The sequence below is a fragment of the Phocoena sinus genome, unplaced genomic scaffold (assembly GCF_008692025.1).
Source record: "Phocoena sinus isolate mPhoSin1 unplaced genomic scaffold, mPhoSin1.pri scaffold_33_arrow_ctg1, whole genome shotgun sequence".
NCBI classification, from domain to species: domain Eukaryota; kingdom Metazoa; phylum Chordata; class Mammalia; order Artiodactyla; family Phocoenidae; genus Phocoena; species Phocoena sinus.
Window position 1 is genome coordinate 73,082 of NW_022605653.1, and position 15,202 is coordinate 88,283.

Genomic DNA, 15,202 nt, shown 5'->3' on the forward strand with positions numbered 1-15,202 from the left:
TCTTTTTGTTGCAATGGTAAATGGGAGTGTTTTCTTGATTTCACTTTCAGATTTTTCATCATTAGTATATAGGAATGCCAGAGATTTCTGTGCATTAATTTTGTATCCTGCTACTTTACCAAATTCATTGATTAGCTCTAGTAGTTTTCTGGTAGCATCTTTAGGATTCTCTATGTATAGTATCATGTCATCTGCAAACAGTGACAGCTTTACTTCTTCTTTTCCGATGTGGATTCCTTTTATTTCCTTTTCTTCTCTGATTGCTGTGGCTAAAACTTCCAAAACTATGTTGAATAAGAGTGGTGAGAGTGGGCAACCTTGTCTTGTTCCTGATCTTAGTGGAAATGCTTTCAGTTTTTCACCATTGAGGATGATGTTTGCTGTGGGCTTGTCATATATGGCTTTTATTATGTTTAGGAAAGTTCCCTCTATGCCTACTTTCTGGAGGGTTTTTATCATAAATGGGTGTTGAATTTTGTCGAAAGCTTTCTCTGCATCTATTGAGATGATCATATGGTTTTTCTCCTTCAATTTGTTAATATGGTTTATCACATTGATAGATTTGCGTATATTGAAGAATCCTTGCATTCCTGGAATAAACCCCACTTGATCATGGTGTATGATCCTTTTAATGTGCTGTTGGATTCTGTTTGCTAGTATTTTGTTGAGGATTTTTGCATCTATGTTCATCAGTGATATTGGCCTGTAGTTTTCTTTCTTTGTGACATCCTTGTCTGGTTTTGGTATCAAGGTGATGGTGGCTTCGTAGAAGGAATTTGGGAGTGTTCCTCCCTCTGCTATATTTTGGAAGAGTTTGAGAAGGATAGGTGTTAGCTCTTCTCTAAACGTTTGATAGAATTCACCTGTGAAGCCATCTGGTCCTGGGCTTTTGTTTGTTGGAAGATTTTTAATCACAGTTTCAATTTCAGTGCTTGTGATTGGTCTGTTCATATTTTCTATTTCTTCCTGATTCAGTCTTGGCAGGTTGTGCATTTCTAAGAATTTGTCCATTTCTTCCAGATTGTCCATTTTATTGGCATAGAGTTGCTTGTAGTAATCTCTCATGATTTTTTTTATTTCTGCAGTGTCAGTTGTTACTTCTCCTTTTTCATTTCTAATTCTATTGATTTGAGTCTTCTCCCTTTTTTTCTTGATGAGTCTGGCTAGTGGTTTATCTATTTTGTTTATCTTCTCAAAGAACCAGCTTTTAGTTTTATTGATCTTTGCTATTGTTTCCTTCATTTCTTTTTCATTTATTTCTGATCTGATTTTTATGATTTCTTTCCTTCTGCTAGCTTTGGGGTTTTTTTGTTCTTCTTTCTCTAATTGCTTGAGGTGCAAGGTTAGGTTGTTTATTCGAGATGTTTCCTGCTTCTTAAGGTGGGCTTGTATTGCTATAAACTTCCCCCTTAGAACTGCTTTTGCTGCATCCCATAGGTTTTGGGTCGTTGTGTCTCCATTGTCATTTGTTTCTAGGTATTTTTTTATTTCCTCTTTGATTTCTTCAGTGATCACTTCATTATTAAGTAGTGTATTGTTTAGCCTCCATGTGTTTGTATTTTTTAAAGATCTTTTCCTGTAATTGATACCTAGTCTCATGGCGTTGTGGTCGGAAAAGATACTTGATACAATTTCAGTTTTCTTAAATTTACCAAGGCTTGATTTGTGACCCAAGATATGATCTATCCTGGAGAATGTTCCATGAGCACTTGAGAAAAATGTGTATTCTGTTGTTTTTGGATGGAGTGTCCTATAAATATCAATTAAGTCCATCTTGTTTAATGTATCATTTAAAGCTTGTGTTTCCTTATTTATTTTCATTTTGGATGATCTGTCCATGGGTGAAAGTGGGGTGTTAAAGTCCCCTACTATGAATGTGTTACTGTTGATCTCCCCTTTTATGGTTGTTAGTATTTGCCTTATGTATTGAGGTGCTCCTATGTTGGGTGCATAAATATTTACAATTGTTATATCTTCTTCTTGGATCGATCCCTTGATCATTATGTAGTGTCCTTCTTTGTCCCTTTTAATAGTCCTTATTTTAAAGTCTATTTTGTCTGATATGAGAATTGCTACTCCAGCTTTCTTTTGGTTTCCATTTGCATGGAATATCTTTTTCCATCCCCTTACTTTCAGTCTGTATGTGTCTCTAGTTCTGAAGTGGGTCTCTTGTAGACAGCATATATAAGGGTCTTGTTTTTGTATCCATTCAGCCAATCTGTGTCTTTTGGTGGGAGCATTTAGTCCATTTACATTTAAGGTAATTATCGATATGTATGTTCCTATTTCCATTTTATATATTGTTTTGGGTTCGCTACTATAGGTCATTTCCTTCTGTTGTGTTTCGTGTGTAGAGAAGTTCCTTTAGCATTTGTTGTAAAGCTGGTTTGGTGGTGCTGAACTCTCTCAGCTTTTGCTTGTCTGTAAAGGTTTTAATTTCTCCATCAAATGTGAATGAGATCCTTGCTGGGTAGAGTAGTCTTGGTTGCAGGCTATTCTCCTTCATCACTTTCAGTATGTCCTGCCACTCCCTTCTGGCTTGTAGGGTTTCTGCTGAGAGATCAGCTGTTAACCTTATGGGGATTCCCTTGTGTGTTATTTGTTGTTTTTCCCTTGCTGCTTTTAATATACTTTCTTTGTATTTAATTTTTGACAGTTTGATTAATATGTGTCTTGGCGTGTTTCTCCTTATATTTATCCTGTATGGGACCCTCTGTGCTTCCTGGACTTGATTAACTATTTCCTTTCCCATATTAGGGAAGTTTTCAACTATAATCTCTTCAAATATTTTCTCAGTCCCTTTCTTTCTTTCTTCTTCTTCTGGAACCCCTATAATTCGAATGTTGGTGCGTTTCATGTTGTCCCAGAGGTCTCTGAGACTGTCCTCAGTTCTTTTCATTCTTTTTTCTTTATTCTGCTCTGCAGTAGTTATTTCCACTACTTTATCTTCCAGGTCACTTATCCGTTCTTCTGCCTCAGTTATTCTGCTATTGATCCTATCTAGAGTGATTTTAATTTCATTTATTGCATTGTTCATCGTTGCTTGTTTCATCTTTAGTTCTTGTAGGTCCTTGTTAACTGTTTCTTGCATTTTGTCCATTCTACTTCCAAGATTTCGGATCATCCTTACTATCATTATTCTGAATTCTTTTTCAGGTAGATTGCCTATTTCCTCTTCATTTGTTAGGTCTGGTGGGTTTTTATCTTGCTCCTTCATCTGCTGTGTGTTTTTCTGTCTTCTCATTTTGCTTATCTTACTGTGTTTGGGGTCTCCTTTTTGCAGGCTGCACTTTCGTAGTTCCCGTTGTTTTTGATGTCTGTCTCCAGTGGCTAAGGTTGTTTCAGTGGGTTGTGTAGGCTTCCTGGTGGAGGGGACTAGTGCCTGTGTTGTGGTGGATGAGGCTGGATCTTGTCTCTCTAGTGGGCAGGTTCACGTCTGGTGGTGTGTTTTGGGGTGTCTGTGGCCTTATTATGATTTTAGGCAGCCTCTCTGCTAATGGGTGGGGTTGTGTTCCTGTTTTGCTAGTTGTTTGGCATAGGTTGTCCAGCACTGTGGCTTGCTGGTCGTTGAGTGAAGCTGGGTGCTGGTGTTAAGATGGAGGTCTCTGGGATATTTCCACCGTTTAATATTATGTGGAGCTGGGAGGTCTCTTGTTGACCAGTGTCCTGAAGTTGGCTCTCCTACCTCAGAGGCAGAGCCCTGACTCCTGGCTGGAGCACCAAGAGCCTTTCATCCACACAGCTCAGAATAAAAGGGAGAAAAAGTAGGGAGAATTAGTAGAAGTATGAGTAAAGAAAGAAGGAAAGGAGGAAAGGAAGGAAGGAAGAAAGAAGCAAAGAAGGAAAGAAAGGAGGGAGGGAGGGAGGGAGGGAGGAAGGAAGGAAGGAGGGAAAGAAGGAAAAAAGACAGAAAGAAAGATGATACAGTAAAAATAAAATAAAGTATAATATAGTTATTGAATTAAAAAATATTTAGAAAAAAAAAAAAAGGGACGGATAGAACCTTAGGACAAATGTTGGAAGCAAAGCTATACAGAGAAAATCTTACACAGAAGCATACACATACACCTTCACAAAAAGAGGTAAAGGGGGAAAAATCATAAATCCTGCTCCCTGAGACCACCTCCTCAATTTGGGGTGATTCGTTGTCTAAAGGAGGGAAGGAAGGAAGGAAAGAAGGAAAGAACGAAGGTAAAGTACAATAAAGTTATTACAATTAAACTTAATTATTAAGAAAAAGAATTTTTAAAAAAAAAGTCATGGACGGATAGAGCCCTAGGACAAATGGTGGAAGCAAGAGTATACAGACAGGATCTCACACAGAAGCATACACGTACACATTCACAAAAAGAGGAAAAGGGAAAAAAATCATAGATCTCGCTCCTAAATTCCACCTCTTCAATTTGGGATCATTCCTTGTCTATTCAGGTATTCCACAGATGCAGGGTATATCAAGTTGATTGTGGAGCTTTAATCCGCTGCTTCTGTGGCTGCTGGGAGAGATTTCCCTTTCTCTTCTTTGTTCTCACAGCTCACAGGAGCTCAGCTTTGGATTTGGCCCTGCCTCTGCGTGTAGGTCGCTGGAGGGCGTCTGTTTTTTCGCTCAGACAGGACGGGGTTAAAGGAGCCGCTGATTCGGGAGCTCCGGCTCACTCAGGCCGGGGGTTGGGGGATGGGGGAAGGAGGGGCACTGCGTGCGGGGCGGGCCTGCGGCGGCAGAGGCGGCGTGACGTTGCGGCAGAGGCCGGCGTGATGTTGCACCAGCCTGAGACCCGCCGTGCGTACTCCCGGGGAAGTTGTCCCTGGATCCCGGGAACCTGGCAGTGGCGGGCTGCACAGGCTCCGCGGAAGAGGGGTGTGGAGAGTGACCTGTGCTCGCACACAGGCCCCTTGGTGGCGGCAGCAGCAGCCTTAGCGTCTCCCGCCCGTCTCTGGGGTCCGCGGTTTTAGCCGCGGCTCGCGCCCGTCTCTGGGGTTTGCGCTTTCAGCCGCAGCTCGCGCCCGTCTCGGGGGCTCGCGCCCTCAGCCGCGGCTCGCGCCCGTCTCTGGGGTTCGCGCTTTTAGCCGCGGCTCGCGCCCGTCTCTGGAGTTCCTTTAAGCAGCGCTCTTAAACCCCTCTCCTCGCGCACCAGGAAACAAAGAGGGAAGAAAAAGTCTCTTGCCTCTTCGGCCGGTGCAGGCTTTTCCCCGAACTCCCTCCCAGCTAGTCGTGGTGCACTAACCCCTTCAGGCTATGTTCAAGCCGCCAACCCCAGTCCTCTCCCTGAGCTCCGTCCAAAACCAAAACCTGAGCCTCAGCTCGCAGCCCCGCCCGCCCCGGCGGGTGAGCAGACAAGCCACTCGGGCTGGTGAGTGCCGGTCAGCACCGATCGTCTGTGCAGGAATCTCCCCGCTTTGCCCTCCGCACCCGTCGCTGTGCACTACTCCGCGGTCCCGAAACTCCCCCCTCTGCCTCCCGCAGTCTCCGCCCGCGGAGGGGCTTCCTAGTGTGTGGAAACTTTTCCTCCTTCACAGCTCCCTCCCACTGGTGCAGGTGCCGTCCTTATTCTTTTGTCTCTGTTTTTTCTTTTGCCCTACCCAGTTACGTGGGGAGTTTCTTGCCTTTTGGGAGGTCTGAGGTCTTCTGCCAGCCTTCAGTAGGAGTTCTGTAGGAGTTGTTCCACGTGTGGATGTATTTCTGGTGTATCCGTGGGGAGGAAGGCGATCTCCGCGTCTTACTCTTCCGCCATCTTCAAGGTCCCCCAAGTCTCTTTTTATGTCTGACTTATGTCACATAGAATGATCGTACCTCCACGAGTTGCTGCAACTGGCCTTATTTCACTGATTTAATTGCTCAGTAATATTCCATTGTAAATAAGTACCACATCTTCTTTATCCATTTTTTACTTCGAAGGACATGTAAGTTGTACCCAAGTCGAGGCACTTCTAAACAGAGTAACACTAAACGTAGCAGTGCCAGTGTCCTGTCGATGTGTGGTTTTCCCAAGATATATGCCCAAGAGTGGAAGTGCCATATGCTCTGTAGTTCTTCATTTTAGATGTTTAGGGAAACACCATACACTTCTCCAGAGTGGCCGTGCCTATTTACATCCCCCCCATCAACTTAACAAGGCTCCCTTTTCTCCATGGCCTGTGCTGCATTTCTGGTTTTACACTTTTCCAGGATGGCGCTTTTGACGAATGTGAAGTGAGACTTCTTTGTAGTGCTGATTTGCATTTGGTGCTTGTTTGCATGGCCAAAAAGAGCGTATGCGTTTTTCCTGAATATATTTATTTTTATGATGGTGTTTAGCTGATTTCCACTGCTGTGTATGCCGCGTTACACCCACTTGATTCACTTACAGAGAGATATAAATAAATACTTTTTAAGATTCTTAATAGTCAGATATATTCCTCGGCGGTGAATAGGGTATGTTGAGTCCAGTTCATTGAGCAATGAGTATGTCTTCACTATTACATATTTGGTTTATGGAACAGTATCTGTGCTAATTTCAAACTCTACTTTTATGCTTCACTCCACCTCACCTTTCCCCGTAAGCAGGCGTAAGTGTGTTTTCTAAATGTGTGGCTCTGTTCTGTTTTGTAATTCAGTTCATTTGTAGCCAAGTTTACATTCCCTCTATTAGTGATATCTTATGATAAGTTTCTTTTTCTGTGCGACTTATTTCACTTAGAATCATCGTACCTAAATCCACGCATTATGCTGCTACTGGCCTTATGAAGTTGATTTCATGGCTGAGTGATATTCCATTGTACGTAAGTACTACAACATTTTTACTCATTTTTCTCTTTCCTGGGATTTTTAAGTTGTACCGAAGTCGAGGTTTTTGTAAGCACAGCAGCCCTAAACTTTGGGGTGGCGGTGTCTTGTTGATTTTTAGTTTTCCCAAGATATATGCCTATGAGTGGAAGTGCACTGTACTCTGTTGCTCTGTTTTTAGGATGTTTCAGGAAACACCATACACTTCTCCAGAGTGGCTGTTGGCAATTTACCTCCCGCCCATCAGGGTAACAAGGCTCCCCGTTCTCCATGGCCTGTCCTGCCTCTCTGTTTTTTACACTTTTTTCAGATAACCCTTTGGACCGGTTAGAAGTGAGACGTTTCTGTAGTGTGGATTTGCATTGCTAACTTGCTTGCTTGGTTGGCCAAAAAGGGCGTATGTGTTTTTTCCTGAATATAGTCAGGAAAAAACGCATACGCCCTTTTTGGCCAACTGCATCATTGTCGAAGTTCTGCCGCTTTTCATGTGCTTTAAAGGAGACTCCAATCTACCTCTTGAAGGCTGTTTCCTGCAATTTTGCCTTGGTTTCAAATCCACTTCTTTGCCTTACCCCAATATATTTTTCGACGATAGTTGTCCTTTATAACTCTGCAGGTTTGTGAATTGCAGTGCCCCTGAGCTCCATTTTTCAACTCGGTTTTTTGTGAGCTGGCCACAAAACTGCAGGATTGCTTCAGGCCCTATTCTGGTTCCAGGGCAGCAGGCTGAGCCTTTGGTTAATTCTTCTTCCTGATGGGAAATTAGAGTGACATGTTCCCGTCCAAACACCTACAGCTATTCTTTCATTGGTTCCCCCTCATCCCATTCATCCTCCGCACTAATTGCAGGTTGTGCGAAACAGGAGGTTAAAAGCGCTGACTCTCCTAATGGGGAGATTTTCAGTAAAGCAGCTGGAATGGCGATCCTGAGTTCTAGGAGAGGAAAAATGAGGTGCGTTTTAGATACCGATCCCGATCACACGGTGTACCATTCTTTGTGTTTCCCATGCATGTTTTAGCTGTAGGAAGATTCCCTTATACCTGGAGAGTTGGGACCCATGGAATGGGGGCACGCAGTTTTGCTTTAAAGGGTCTGCATTTCCTCACCCAAACTCACCAATCCTCTTAGCCCCAAGTGTCCAGCCTTATGTCTCATCCAACTGTGGGTGTAGATATGGTCAATCCAGGGTGCATCACAGCCCCTGAACGAATTTTGTAAGAATTTCTCTCTCTGTCGCTGTCTTTGTGTTTTTCTTTTCTTTGAAATTTATTTTTATAATGGGGTTTAGCTGATTTTCACTCCTCTGTTTATGCCGCTCTACACACCCTTGATTCCCTTACGGAGACACATAGGTTTTAAGATTTTTACTAAGCAGATATATTCCTTGCGGTGCATAGGGGGTGTTGAGTCCAGTTCATTGAGCAAAGCGTAGGTCTTGTCTATTACATATTTGGTTTATGGAATGGTATCTGTGTTAATTTCAAACTCTGGTGGTATTCATCACCCTACCTCACCTTTCCCCTTAAGCAGGCATAAGTGCTTTTCCTAAATGTGTGACTCTGTTCTGTTTTGTAATTCACCTCATGTGTAGCCATGTTTACATTCCCTCTATAAGTGATATCTTATGATAAGTTTCTTTTTCTCTGTGAATTATTTCAGTTAGAATCATCGTACCTAAATCCACTCTTATGCTGCGGCTGGCCTTATGACATTGATTTCATGGCTGAGTGATATTCCATTGTACATAAGTGCCACAACTTGTTTATCCATTTTTCTCTTTCCTGGGATATTTAAGGTGTACCGAAGTCAAGGTTTTTGTAAACAGAGCAGCCCTAAACTTTGGGGTGGCTGTGTCTTTTTGATTTTTAGTTTTCCCAAGATATATGCCCATGAGTGAAAGTGCCCTGTACTCTGTAGCTCTGTGTTTTAGATGTTTCAGGAAACACCATACACTTCTCCAGAGTAGCTGTTGGCGACTTACATCCCGCCCATCAGGGTAACAAGGCTCCCTGTTCTCCATGGCCTGTCCTGCCTCTGTGGTTTTTGTACTTTTTTCGGATGGCCCTTTGGATCTGTGGTAAGTGAGACTTCTTTGTAGTGCAGATTTACATTGCCTGCTTGCTTGCTTGGCCAAAAAGTGCATATGCGTTTTTTCCTGAATATTTTCAGGAAATATATATATATATATATATATATATATATATATATATATATATGTATATGTATATACATACATACATATATGTATATATATATGTATGTATGTATATATATGTAATATATATATGTATTCGTTTCAGGTTACAAAAATATATGTATTTTCTTGGTGGCTGCAGCAGAAGTGTTAACATTTCATGCTCATCTCTGGTGTCTGTGCTATTAGCTGCGGCTTGTGCCCGTCTCTGGAGCTCGTTTACGTTGTGCTCTGCCTCTGTGGGCTGACAGTGGAGGAATCCTGTCTCCTTGTTCACCCTGAAACAGTGGTGTCTTGCATCTTAGGCAGTTCCAGACTTTTTCCCGGACTCCCTCCTGGATGGCTGTGGCGCACTAGCCCCCTTCAGGCTGTGTTCCCGCAGCCAACCCCAGTCCTCTCCTTGGGATCTGACCTCCAATTCCTGAGCCTCAGCTCCCAGCCCCCACCCACCATGGCAGGTGAGCAGACATGCCTCTCAGGCTGTTGAGTGCATCGGTGAGGTATCTCAGCACCGATACCCTGTGCGGGAATCTCTCTGCTTTGCCCTCTGCACCCCTGTTGCTGCACTCTCCTCTGTGGCTTTGAGACTCCCCCCCTGCCCACCCCCATCTCCAACAGTGAGGGGGTTTCCTAATGTGTGGAAACTTTTCCTCCTTCACAGCTCCCTCCCAAAGGTGCAGGTCCCATCCCTATTCTTTTGTCTCTGTTTTTTCTTTTTTATTTTGTCCTACCCTGGTACGTGGGGAGTTTTTTGCCTTTTGGGAAGTCTGAGGTCTTCTTCCAGTGTTCAGTAGGTGTCCTGTAGGAGTTGTTCCACATTTAGTTGTATTTTTGACATATTTGTGGGGAGGAAGGTGATCTCCACGTCTTACTCTTCCACCATCTTGAAGGTCCCCCCTCTTCTGTGCGTATTTTTAAAAATAAATATTAGAGAGAATGAACCAACAAATTATTTTCTAATAATTCTCTATTTGCACAGTATTTCAAATCGTATCCATCATTTTCAGATGTTTAATTACTGTTCTATAAAAGTATGAGTAGAGGATGCAGATGCTTCTTTGTTTCTAAAGAATTTGAGAGAAAATAAGTAATTTAATGCTAAGTAGAGAAAATTTAGGAGTAAAAGTTAAGAGTTCTGAGTTTTGGCAAAATGCACAGTCATGTAACTGCCATCACAATGAAGATATGTGACAGCTTTGTCATCCCTCAGATTTCCCTCATGACCTTTGTATCTTTCACTTAGCAAAATACGTATAAGATTTATCCATGATGTTGGTGTGTATCCGTAGTTCAGTTCATTTTATTGCTAAGCAGCATTCCATTGTATAGATGTACCACAGCTGGTTTCTCCATTCACCAGTGGATATTTCATTTATTTCCAGGGCAGGGGGTTATGAATAAAAAACACTAAAAATTCATGTTCAATATTTTTGTGTAAACCAGTTTTAATTTCTCATGAGTAAATACATAGGAGTAGGACTACATGGTAATATTGTATGTGTATGTTTAATTTATTAGACTGCCAAACTTCTCTAAGGGGCTGTAACATTTTGCATTCCCATCAGTGATGTAAGAGAATTCCAAGTACATATTTGCCAGCACTTGGTACTGTATCTCATTATGGGGTTTTTTGGTTTTGTTTTTTAATTTTCTTTAATTGAGATATAATTGACATATAATGTTATATTAGTTTCAGGTTACCACTTAATGATTCAATGTATTATATATAACACGGGTCCCCCAACCCCTTGTTAGGAACCGGCCTTCACAGCAGGAGGTGAGCAGCGGGTGAGAGAGCAAAGCTTCATCTGTATTTACAGCCACTCCTTATCACTTGCATAACTGCCTGAGCTCTGCCTCCTGTCAGATCAGCAGCAGCATTAGATTCTCATAGGAGTGCAAACCCTACTGTGAACTGCACATGTGAGGGATCTAGGTTGCGCGCTCCTTACGAGAATCTGATGCCTGAGGATCTGAGGTGGTGCTGAGACAGTGATGCTAGCTAGCACTGGGGAGTGGCTGCAAATACAGATTATCATTAGTAGAGAGGTTTGACTGCACAGAGACCATAATAAATCAATTGCTTTGTATAATTATTTCATTATATATTACAATGTAATAATAATAGAAGTAAAGTATGCAAGAAATGTAATGCACTTGAATCATCCTAAAACCATCCCCCTCCCAGTCAGTGGAAGAAATGTCTTCTATGATACCGGTTCCTGGTGCCAAAAAGTTTGGGGTCTGCTGGTGTATAATAATGTGAAATGATCACCACAATAAGTCTTGTTAACATCCATCACCACATGTTGTAACAAATTTGTTTTTTCTTGTGATGAGAACTTTTAAGATCTACTCTCTTAGCAACTTTCAAATATACAATACAGTATTATTAACTAGAGTCATCATGCTGTACATGACATCCCTAGGGCTTATTTATTTTTTAAGTGGAAGTTTGTACCTTTTGACCACTGTCACCCATTTCTCACACTCCCCGTCTCCTGCTTCTGGCAGCCACCAATTTGTTCTCTGTATTATGAGTTCATTTTTTTTCTTTTTAGATTCCACATAAAAGTGAGATCACATGGAATTTGTCTTTCTGTCTGACTTATTTCACTTAGCATATGCTCTCAAGGTCCATGCATGTTTCAAATGGCAAAATTTCCTTTTTTATGGCTGAATAATGTTATATCTATATCTGTCTATCTATCTCACATCTTCTTTGTCCATTCATCCATCAGTGGACACTTAGGTTATTTTCATGTCTTGGCTTTTGTAAATAATGTTGCAATGAACATGAAGGAGCAGATATCCCTTTGAGTGAGCATTCTCATTTCCTTCAGGTAAATACATAGAAGTGGAATTGCTGAATCCTATGGTAGTTCTATTTTTAATTTTTTGAAAAGCCTTCATACTGTTTTCCATAGAGGCTGCACCAATTTACATTCCCACTATCAGTGCACCAGGTTACCTTTTCTCCACATCCTTTCCAACACTTGTTATTTCTTGTCTTTTTGATAATAGCCATTCTAACAAGTATGAAGTGACTATATATATATATATATTTATTTATTTTTATTTTATTTTTTTTTTTGCGGTACATGGGCCTTTCACTGTTGTGGCCTCTCCCATTGCAGAGCACAGGCTCCGGACACGCAGGCTCAGCAGCCATAGCTCATGGGCCTAGCCACTCCACAGCATGTGGGATCTTCCCGGACTGGGACACGAACCCGTGTCCCCTGCATCGGCAGGCGGACTCTCAACCACTGTGCCACCAGGGAAGCCCGAGGTGACTATATTTTTAATTTTCATTTTTATAATGGCTAATAATGTTGGGCATCATACATGTACTTATTTGCCATTTTTATATCTTGTTTGGTGAAGTGTGTGTTCAAGTCTTCTGCAATTAAAAAAAAATTGTGTTGTTTGCTTTCTTGAGTTTTGAAATTCTTTTTAATATTCTGGACATATATTCTGGATGCAAGTCCTTTGTCAGATGTGTTTTCTGCAAATATTTTATCTCAGAATGTGGTTTGCCTTTTCGTTCTGTTGTGTCTTTTACAAAGAAGTTTATAATTTTGATTAATCCTATTTAACGATTCATTAATTTTTTTAATGGATCATGATTTTGGTGTTGTAGCTAAGAATATTTGCCTAACCCAAGTCACAAATACTTTCTCCTATTTTTATTTTAGAAATTTTATAGGTTTGGGGTTTAACATTTAGGTATCTAATACATTTTGTGTTTACCACAGTTTTTTTATTCATTAAACTATTGAAAGACAACTTGGTTACTGCCAATTTTTTGGAATTATGAATGAAGCTATGGTAAACTTATGTCCAAGTTTATATGTGGATGTAAATTTTCAACTCCTTTGGGTAAATACCAAGGAGCATGATTGCTGGATCATATGGTAAGACTATGATTAGCTTTGTAAGAAACTGCCACACTACCTTCCAATAGGCTGTACTGTTTTGCCTTCATAACAGCAATGAGTTGGAGTTTCTGTTGCTCCACATCCTCGCTAGTATTTGGTGTTGTCAGTGTTTTGGATTTTTGTCATTCTAATATAGGTGTAGTGGTATCTCATTGCTGTTTTATTTTCCTTCACTTTTAAAGGATATTGTCCCCTTAGTATAGAGTCCTGAGTTGAGGATTTTCTTTTTCTTTCAGCACCTTAAAAATGTCACTTTGTTCCCTTCTGGCTTATATGACTTCTGATGAGAAGTTCTTCTATAATTAATATCTTTGTTCCTTTTAATGTAATATGTCTTTTTCCTCTGACTGCCTTCAAGATTTTCTCCTTATGCTTGGTCTCCAGCAGTTTGAATGTGATGTTTCATTTATTTACTTGAAAAATCCTGTTTGGTGTTCTTGGAACTTCTTGGATCTTTGATTATACATCTTCCATTATTTTTGGAAAATATTTGCCATTATCTTTTCAAATGTTTCTTCTGCCCTGTTCTTTCTCTTTTCCATTGAGGAGTCCAATTACATGTGTATTGGACCTTTTGTTATTGTCTTCAAGCTCTTGCATACTCTGTTCTTTTCTTTTCTTTTTTTTTTTTTTTTTGACTCTCTGCATTTCAGTTTGGATAATTTCTATGACCTAACTTCAAATTCACTGATTCTTTCCTCAATTGCCTAGAGTACTGATGAACCCACCAAAAGCATTATTAATTTCTTTTACCATTTTCCCCTAACATCCCATTTGATTCTTTCTTGTAGTTTTCATCTCTCTGTTAAAATTCTGCATTTGTTCCTTTATGTTTTTCACCTTTACCACTGGAGTTATAGCAAGTTACTTTTCTTTCCTTGTCTTAAGGACTTTCTTAAGGAATTTTAAATTCTTTGTCTGATATTTTGAACTATCATGAGTCTAATTCCATTGATTATTTTGTCTCTTGGCAATGTTTTTTTTTCTTTCTTTCTTTCTGAACTTGAGTCTCATCACTTTTGGTTGAATGGAAGATATTCTCTGTAGAACAGTGGAGACTAAGGTGTATGCCAGGAAAGAGACAGCTCTTTTTCTGCTAGGCTATTAGTGTGTGGAGTTCAATTAATTTACCCAAGAGATTTGCTGAGTTTGTGTTTTGTTGTTACAGTGGTTCCTCTCAGTAAATCACTGGCTTCAAATTCCTTTGATTACTTTCTGCTTAGGTTGGGGTTGGGTGTTGGAGGACTTCTCTCAGTTCTTCTGTTCTACTCTAGATTTAGACTTCTTTTATCAGCATGGACGTCAAGAGTGAGAGCTTTTCCGTAAGTTTTGTACCTTTCCCCTGAATTAGACTGCTGTTACGTGTGACTTGCTCGTTGCTACCTGGTGGTATGTGTGGGGGGGGATTCTGTCTCATTGTAGCCTCAGTCTTAGGCACACCCATTGTTTCTTGGTCTTGAAGATGAGGATTTTTCAGTGATTCTGCCCTTACCTAGTGGGTAGCATTAGGGTATTTCTAATGGTAGGTCCAAGGTGGAGTCTTGCCCCTTCTTGAGGCAGAGGATTATTATTATTTTTTGTTTCCTTCCAGTTGCTTCAGTGGGTCTTCACCTGTGCTATATGTGCTGCAGGGTTTCCTGCTTATGACTTTTGTTCTTTAGGGGAGATAGGAGAGAAGGATCCGTATGGGGCTTTGTTCCTTTCCTGTGGTGAACTACTGCTCCTTTCTGCCAGGCCAGCACCAGTGAGGGAAGCTATCTCTGGTTTCCCACTCTACTCCCATTTTTCTCATCAGCACGGCATTAGTTTGTTAGGCTTGCCACAGCAAAGGACCTCAAACTGGGTCACTTAAACAGCAGAAATTTATTGTCTTGTGGGTTAGAAGTCTAGAAATCTATCATCAAGGTGTTGGCAGGTTTGGTTCCTTCTGAGGTCTGTGAGGGAAGGATCTGTTCCACACCTTTACCTGACTTGTAGGTGGCCACCTTTTTCTCATGTCTCTTCACATTGTCTTCCCTCTATGTGTATCTCTGTCCAGATTTCCTCTTTTTATGAAAACACTGGTCATATTGGATTAGTGCCCACCATAATGAACCTCATTTTAACTTGATTATCTCTATAAAGACCCTGCCTCCAAATAAGGCCACATTCTGAGTTACTGGGGATTATGACTTCAACATATAAATTTTCAAACCGTAACAGGCACCCATGAGGTTCTACAGGGGAGAATCTAGAAATGGACTACAGACACTCACTGTGTCTGTAGCTTCTAGGGGTTCTATCCTTCAGGAGTTTGTTAAAAATTTTAA